This window comes from Mchenga conophoros, linkage group LG20 (assembly GCF_057382185.1).
Source record: "Mchenga conophoros isolate Kocher_MC1m ecotype Shallow Benthic linkage group LG20, M_conophoros_male_GT1.1, whole genome shotgun sequence".
Classification (NCBI taxonomy): Eukaryota; Metazoa; Chordata; class Actinopteri; order Cichliformes; family Cichlidae; genus Mchenga; species Mchenga conophoros.
The window spans coordinates 9,148,771-9,157,659 of record NC_140545.1 but is presented as its reverse complement, the minus strand read 5'-3'; the positions used below and the strand labels follow the sequence as shown (position 1 = coordinate 9,157,659).

Sequence of the window (8,889 nt, the reverse complement as noted above, 5' to 3'; positions counted from 1 at the left end):
GCTACAATGGGGAAAGACAGCATACACGATTTAAACAAATCATGAAAAAAAGTGCACGTACTGTAAAGAAAACAAAACAAAATTAAAAGGCTTAAAAAAAAAAAAAATCCAAGTGACCGTTATTACTGGATGTCCACACAAGTAAATTTTTAAATAAATTTGAGTCACAGTGAGCATCTCAGAGGAAATGAAAATGATTTGATGGTGGTTGAGCACTAAACAGGCTACTGTGCAGATTTTATGAATCCAGTGGGAATTTTGCATATGTGTTTTGTGCGCAGAGTGAGAACATTTATATGCAAATATAAGTGAATAAGGCCCATTTTCTCTCATGTGCAAACATGACAATTGAAGCATTCCATTTTTCTTTTTAATGACTTGCATTTAAATTTTTCCGAGCACGGCCTCCATTTCAAGGTTCAAGGGTTCAAGGTTCTTTATTTGTCACATGCATAGTTATACAAGTATAACACACAGTGAAATGTAGCCTGACACGCTCCTCGACATGTGCAAAAATGGGGGGCTGTATTTAATATTTAATTGTGCACATAGTGAGGAATACCTCTAAACTTTATTTAATACAAACAAATTCAGGTATAAGAATATGCATAAATCAATTATGTGTGTACACACTGTTAGTAAATGATAAAAAAAAACTAAACAAAACTGGGTTTAAAGGGTTTTTGTGTGTGCGGCGTGTTTAGGGAGGCTGACGATGCCACAGAGGGAGACAGAGTCAGCGCTTCTTACGAAGCTATTAGAAAACAATAGCCTGGGGACTGGCTTCACTTGTCTCCTGTTTAAGCTGAAAATCAACAGGCCTGCAGAAGTGAATTGCATCATTTTGCATCTTGAGAACATCAGCGGCATCTGCAAGGTCCAAGCTGCATGCCACAGCTGCCGTTAGAAGCCTGCTTCAATGATGTAGCTGTCAGCGCTTAAAAAAATCTCTGCAGGTGCCCACATGGTTGCATGGATGCACATGTTCATATTCCAAAAACAAATGGTAATACTCCAAATATTCCAAATATTGAAGATGATGCTTCAAAGCAGAGATCAACTGCCGTGCCAAGTTATGAACGATGGATCAGCTCAGTAAAGACACAGAAAAGCAACAGCTTTAAAAAACACAAAGCGTAAACATATTTTTAATGTATTTGTTTTTGTTTTTTTTATTTATATTTCCTGATTGAAATGTATTGTAAGGTCATAATTTGTCATTCATCACATTACATGGCATGATGCACCAGGTCTACTACACCCATTTACAGGAGGAATACACGGAAACATACACAAGGTTTTACAATGGGGAAACAGGAAGTTTAGCTCATTGCACTTACAACAGTGAATGGAACACTTTGTACTCATTTTTAGGCTCTCCACCTTTTTCTGTATTTTATTTTCAACCTTTTACTTCATTCAATTGCATTATTTTATAATTATTTTAGTTTTTTTTTTTTACACACACATTTCCAATGTCCGCTTCACCCTCTCCCCATCTCCATAAAATCCCCCCCACCCACCCCAAAAGTCACATGGAAGCCAGGATATTTTTCCCTTTTTTGATTTTGATGTTCTCATTTTACAAACACGACATGTATAGAAACTCTACACAGACCAATATGTTTATTTTTTCTCATATCCGAATACAACTTTTTTTTAAAATGAGTTTTAAACAGTCCGCATGAGCCAGCCACATACGCACAACGATGCATTTTGTCGTTTTATTGATCAAATCAACATCTGATCTTGTTCGTTATGTTCTCTCGTTGTTTTTATACACGAGTAGCACGAGTCTGGGCAGGGAGTTTCCGGCTTGCATACGCTCCAGCTTGTGTTGCCGTTTTTGGTGTGCAAACGCCTCTCTCGTGCCTCTCGTGCGCGCGTGTGTGTGTGTATGTTTGAGATTTACATGGCATTTACATGTTGTTGGTGTCTGTTTCGAAGCGGACTCTAGCCGGCTCTCGTGTGATATTTACACTGGAAAAAAAACACGACATGGCAACCCGTGAAGTGGGAGGTCAAAGGTCGAAGGGGTTTGTGTGGTCAAAAGGGGGTGGGGGGGAGTAGTAGGGTTGGGTTAGGGCGGGTGTCCAGGTCATGCACTTGTCCTTTTTTTTTTTTTTAACTTTAATGATTCATACAGGTAAAAGGTGACAATAAATGATCCCTGATGGTTTTACAGTGAAAGATGGACTCTCTCGTGGTTTCATTTGTTTCGGCATTTAGCTTCTTTTACAGCCTCTCACCCATGAGACATTTACACACACTATACATTTTATATATATATTTGTGTTTTAAAATCGATCTAGGGTCCTACTATATGCTCACTGTCTTCATGACCAACAGCAAGACCAGTGGTGACTGTTACTACACTATGCTCTGTACAAGCACTGCATGCTACCTTTTTTTGGTTGAGAGCACACACCCGCGGGAACGCACGCACGCACACACACACACACACAGTCTGGATTTCCCAAAAGCATTTTAAGCTGCATTTAAAGACAGCTCAAACAGAGACACTGTGTTTATAACTCTATGTGGCACTCTGTGGCACGTTCACGCCCAATTCAGATACAGATCAATGTCACAAAGGGTTAAAGGTCCAGATTGTCTGACTGTGCATAAATGCAGCTTTATTGCTGAGACGTTTCAGATTCAAAGACACGTCGCAGATGTGGTGGAAGAAACCTCTCGTTTAGCTTCACGTCTGTAAATCTGCCAGAGTTCTCTATCCAACTACTAGAGTTTTGTTCCAAACGGTCATTTGAAATAATATTCCTGCTCCTGGCATTGAGGAAAAACTCCAGATTTTTCTGTTTGGAGGAAGTCCCTACAGCAGATTTCATTCACGATTTGGAACACAACCCCTCAGAGTTCTATGTATCTCTAATATTGTTTACATTTGTGCTTCAAACGCCATTGAAAAACCCAGCTGTGGCTTGGTTATTTTTGCCCACTGGTGATTGCTGTGGTCTGAACAGAAGTCCATTGCATTCCTGGTTATAGACGCACACCACGCAGAGTATAGACAGAGACCACGACTGGCTAGAGGGCAGTAACAGGATGGCTTTCTTCAATGACCAGTATATTAGTATAAAAGCCCTTGCTGCTATGCATATTTAAGTCACCTTCAGCGGCTGGAGCAAAAAAAGAAAAAGAAAAAAAGAAACCGCCACGAACACGTTTTCACAGTTCCTGGGATTTATGTGCTCCAAATATTACAGACTCTCTCTGACTGGCAGCAGCCACGATTTCACCGGTGTCGTAAGCGATCTGCTTTCACTGCGCCTGCACAAACACACCCATTATTATCTGTTGTCTTCTGAACATCTCCGTTGCGATGCTGCCTTTAATGTGTGCTTTCCTGAGGCAAAAGTGATTGAGGATTGTTTTATTCAACATTTTATTGGATTTTTTTCTTTCTTTTCTTTTTTTTTTTTTAAACAAACTTCCAAAAACATACGACATACTGTACAATAGTGGAAGTTGGTATTAACTTGGGTAACGTTAAACTCTCTCTCATATTGTTTGTTGAAGCCTTATCTTTTGTTGGTGAAGTCACCAATCCGACGGCAGCGTATCCGTGATCTCTGTTTGGGTTACACACACTTAATGTGCAACTTAGAATGAGGCTGAAGAACCGTGGTGAAAAAGCATATAGGCGACTTATATACAAACACAGTTTCTCATCGATATATCTATAAATTTTAAACCTAAATCTCTCTTTTTCCTAATGCCAGCTCGCTTTCTATACCCGCTCCGTATGATAAAATAAACTCTTACATAGACGAATTATCTATAAATGATAAATGTTTCAGAAAATAAAAACAATATATACATATACTAGCTTCTTGTCAGGCCCTGCTCAAATAAGACTTCAAAGGTATTTATAGTTAAGGGATACTTTGATACTGCATAAATCAACTCTTTAAATCTGGATTTCAATAAATAGATTCTTTTATAACTTGCTCTAATAAGCTGCTACCAGTGCAAACCAAACATACACACACACACGCACACACACACACGCACCCACACACACGCACACACACACGCACCCACACGTACGCAAACTCCCCTGTTTCACTGCTTAAATTCTGCTTTGAATAGTGTTTAACTTCATAGCCTACAGCAGTTTCTTTTGTTAAATATAATCTATAGGTTTTGTAATAATTATACATCTGAACTTTAAATTGCTATGTCTATATCCTTTAATTTTTGGTGCTTCATTATCTGAAAAAAACAAAACTACAATTGCACATTAGGTAGCTAGCTAATAAGAATTCTGGGTCTGGTTATTAAATTAAAAACGGGAGACCTTTTCTTCTTTACCCCTGAGCAGACACTTACCATTTTAGGGAATATATTGAAGTATATCATAATCTGTCTCTTATAATCTGTTAATTCTCTATTTTTCCTTTATGAAACTGGATTGCTTGGATGCGTTCATGACAACCGGGATTTTTGAGTCCCTGCTAAATAGTTTTCAAATATCTGCACCTGCTGCTCTCTCCTTCCATTTCAGCTATTTTTTTTTTTTTGGTTTGTGTTCATTGGTAAGCAGGTTTTGACTCTTCTCTATGTGAGCTACTGATTGGCTGGAAAAAAGAAAAGTCACTTTGTATAAAAATATGAAATTGCACACTTCATCAGCTTTGCCTAACATTTGATAGAGAACAGCCTGATGCATCTAACTCATCAAGCAGCATATTTTGTTCAAATCATAGGTGTAATTTCCCAGCTGCCATGAATACATCTTTGGTTGCAGAAAGGTACCCCAAACATTTAGGTTAACATGAAAAAAAAGAAAGATCCATCTTCAGATTTCCCTTACAATTAACCAGTTTCATACACAAATTCACAGAATCCTCTTATATTAATCTACCACAGATATCAAAACAAATGTGATATGCAAAAAAACACGTGTGACTTTCCCCCCCAATCTGTGCCTTTTCCTCTTCGTGATTTTCCAAATATGATTCATTGCATAGAACGACTGGAGATGAGAGGTCGCCTCTTCTGCCCACCATATTTGTCGTGATTAAACTCGTGGTTGTCTTGTTTTTTTCCAGGGTTTTTTTTTGTGTTCCTTTCCCCTCCACATTAGATGATGGTTGTTAAATACACGCATACAGAACCCGCACACACGTACAAACATTAGGAACAGAACGATATAGAGGTGACTGAGGTTTTCTGCGCCGGGACGCATGCGAAGGTTCCCAGCGAGTGTTCACACAGACAATATACAGCAGAAGTTGGTTGGTTCCATTTAGTTTTGCTGAGGGCCTCGCGATGATTGGCCTGACAGAGTACATTTTGAGTACCTTACCACAGACCCCACAATACACTGCAGGAGCAACAGCAGGGAGAACACTGACCTGAGAAGATTCCTTGACAGCTGGCAGTCTCAGAGAGAGGGTTTTTTTGGGGGGAGGGGGGTAGAGTTGTCGATGCCACCAACGATAGAAAGTTAAAGGTGGTGGGGGGGGAGGCAAGTGACTTTGTGTGACACAACCAAGTGTGTTAATTTCTGGTTCTTCAGTCACAATTCTTTTCCCTTTTTGACACCATTTAGAGTGTGCTTTCATGTGCACATTTGACAGAGTGAAGGCGCATGCTGACAAAAACTCGAGTGCGAAGAGCTCGGATGAGCCTTTTCCAGCCTCCCTAAAAGGAGCGTTGAAGTGGCCGGAAGAATCGTCCTCGGGCACAAACAACTCCCCCTTCCCCTGACTCCCGACGGGAAATGACGTCAAGTTCAGCTCTGCCTCAGTGTGTGGACTGGTCTGCTTTTCGAGTGCCTCTGTGCTGCCCTGCAGTGCTTTTCGATCAGACTCCAGCTGGCTTATGTAGCAGTGTAACACTCCAAAACAGGTTACTGCCGGTCGGAGGGAAAGATCTGGGCGGACTTGTGGTGATCAGGCAAACTCCTGCTCTCTGGCACAGCAGTGTAAAGAGTGAATTTTGCGGTACTTTTAAGTCAGACATCGGTGGTAAGTTAGACAGATGGAGGCAACACATTTCTATTCCACCAACTCTTGAAATGACACATGATTGTGCTCTTTACTTCATCGCCTCTTGCCCTATTGCTTTTATAATTATTCACAATAAATAAAAAGTCAGGAAAAATCAAATGGAAGGGGGTAAAAAAAACAATAGAAAATGAAAAATAGAAATGAAAAATAATATCACAAAAAATTATCAAAACAATGTCAATTTAAAAAAATAGAAATTAATCTCTCTGTGGCCAGTGTTCCAGCTGATGTTACTACATAAAAAAAAACAAAGGATGTGACGGATGATGTGTTTACAGGATATCATAAAAAAGTATGCCACTGTTACCTGAAAATAAAACATGTAAAAATGATTAAGGCGATACTGGTAACCTGCAACATAAAACCAGGCAAATTAAAAAAAATAGATTAGAAAACTAAATAAATCAAAAGAAATCAACAAAAGTGACAACCACCTATGACAACACGAGCAGTATCCGAGAAACAAATTTTGCAGAGATTGCCACAAGCACTGCAGGCTAATATTGTCTTAATGGCTTTGCAATGGCTGGTTAAAAAATAAATAAATAAATAAATAAATAATCCAACCATTTATAGCTTCATTCTACATAACGAACATAACAAACAACAACAAAAACTCAGTAAAAGTAAATGCTCCTCTTATTCTCGTGGCCGGATTCCTGTGTGTTGCTTCAGTAATCTCTCTTTTTCGTTACTGTTTATGTCGATGTGTTTCCAGTGTCTTTATGGCCTCTGTTAAGTAACGATGAACAGTGTAAGGTCTTGGATATAAAGTTCCATGCATTCCAAATTTCTACATTTTCCTTTCTTCTTTTCTTTTCTTTTTTTTTAAATCCACTTCTTTAAAGACATGGCGTGGCGTGGATCGTTTGACAGGGACTGGAAAGAAAGAAGAATCGGCATTCAAGAAATGCAGAGAGGTGAGGAAGAGGGAACTGTTCCGATCTGGAATGTAGATAAAAACAGAGCAAACCGTGGAAAGAAATGCATGCCAACACGCTCCCTCTGTGTCGGCCAAGTCATTGTCATAGTCTTATTCATTCAGAGAGACGTTTCTGTTTCTTCATTTTGTCAGCAAACAAGAAGTCTTTAGTACCAGAAAAACCTGCAGTTCTCCAACGGTTTAATCCGTTTGCCCCACGCTTTCTTTACTTCGAAAAGAGACGGAAAAGAGGAGAGAGGGGAGTTTGGTTGATACTTTTCCTTGTTTTAGCAAAGGACTATGAATGCAAAGATTCCTGCATGCCACCAGCTTGGTAAAGCCAGCATTTCCTATACGCTGTTAGCGGGAATGAACATCAGCCCATGACAACAGAACTGCATCACCCATATACACCAACCATATTTCCGTCCACTGATGTTAAATCTACATGGAGGGCCTGAGTTGGTTCCACGTGTCTCCCTCAGCTGTGGAGATCTCCAAGGAAAACCAAAAGCAAAGACCAATTTTAGCTCCCAGTTGCTCTTTTGGATTTGGAAGAACTGTGGGTTGGTTGGTTCAAGGACTCTGCAATATTCACATCTGCTTCTTTGGCTGGGACTGTCGGAGGGATGAAGAGACTCCTTCAGAAGATGGATCCTGGCTTGGACTTTATCTAAAAAAAACAAAAAACAGAAAAGGAATTTTATCAAAATATAGAACACACCCCGTTTGGTCTGGTGTCTCTGTATGTATATGTTCATAAAAGTCTACTGTTAGATGCATTAGCAGTGGTGCATCATTTGCTACCGCACCAATATAACCCACTGTAACTTTGCTTCACCTTGTAAAGCTTATTTCTTTCACATATGTACAGAATAACCACTATTTACAACATCACAGCTGCTGTCCTTTTGACATAGAAGGCACAGAGGGGACAATGGATTGAGTCCAGATCTTTTGTGTGAACTATAGACAAGGATAAAGCAGAATAGTGTTTCCCTGTGGATATACATTTTTAAATGTTAAAGACACACAGACATTAAAGGAATTAGTCTACACATTTGTACTGATGTCCACTAGAGGGAGTGTTAGTCTAAGGAATAGACTGCCGGTCTTGCTTGTTGAACAGATGCACACAAACACACAAGCACATAATAACAGTGGATAGTAAGCACGCTCCCTTACTGTATGTCTGCACATTAGTGAAGCAGAGGATTCTCACGGAACAAAGCTAATAATACTGTAGCAATAATTTAATACTCAGTGATTTTGCTAAATAAAGTCATCATTCTCACCAATTTGTGCTTACAGTTTCTACGCATTTCACTTTTGCAATTAAATTTACGTCACACCTGTGAGATTGAGGTCTTTCATTGAGAAAAAACAGAAGTAGTGCTGAGTCTTGCTCAAGAAATCCTGTTTTCATTCACTCAGAACTCTTTCCTGCTTCAGCCTTAAAAGTCAAAGCAAATAACAAAACACTCCAGTTTATATGTGCAGCACAATGTAATCAATTAAATGCAAAACTCCTGCATGTTCCAGGCAATCCCTTCTCATTTGCATGTTCAGAGGAGAGAGGAGTAGAGGGAAACAAGATATAAGCATCACCTCAGCTGGTTCTTTTCACTGTGGAGGACTAGCGGCTCAACTCTGAGTCTTGACTGAATGGCCAACCTTCTCCCCCTTTGGCTAAGAAAGACCACAGCCACCCATTAGCGGAAACACATCTCTGCTTTTTGTATTCACGGTGGTGACCGACAGCTCGTGTCCGTAGATGAGGGTATTAGCATAGATCGACCGGCTTCACTTTCACATTCAGCTCTCTCTTCCCCACAACAGATCTGCATCACTGCAGACACCACACCAATCCATCTATCACTCTCACTGAGATCCTTCTACTGTGGGCAACAACTCCCCCTAACCTGGGGT

At 39.9% G+C, this 8,889-nt stretch overlaps 1 protein-coding gene across 6 annotated transcripts in view; it reads right to left on the bottom strand.

Annotated features, from left to right (window-relative positions):
• Window positions 1–1,524: 1,524 nt before the first annotated feature.
• The window catches only part of bsna (bassoon presynaptic cytomatrix protein a), a 125,708-nt gene continuing 118,343 nt past the window's right edge, over window positions 1,525–8,889 (bottom strand). For all 6 annotated transcript variants that reach the window (XM_085259527.1, XM_085259531.1, XM_085259530.1 and 3 more), the window contains one exon: window positions 1,525–7,633. The gene's annotated coding sequence lies outside the window, so the exon portion shown is untranslated. The remainder of the gene's footprint in view (window positions 7,634–8,889) is intronic.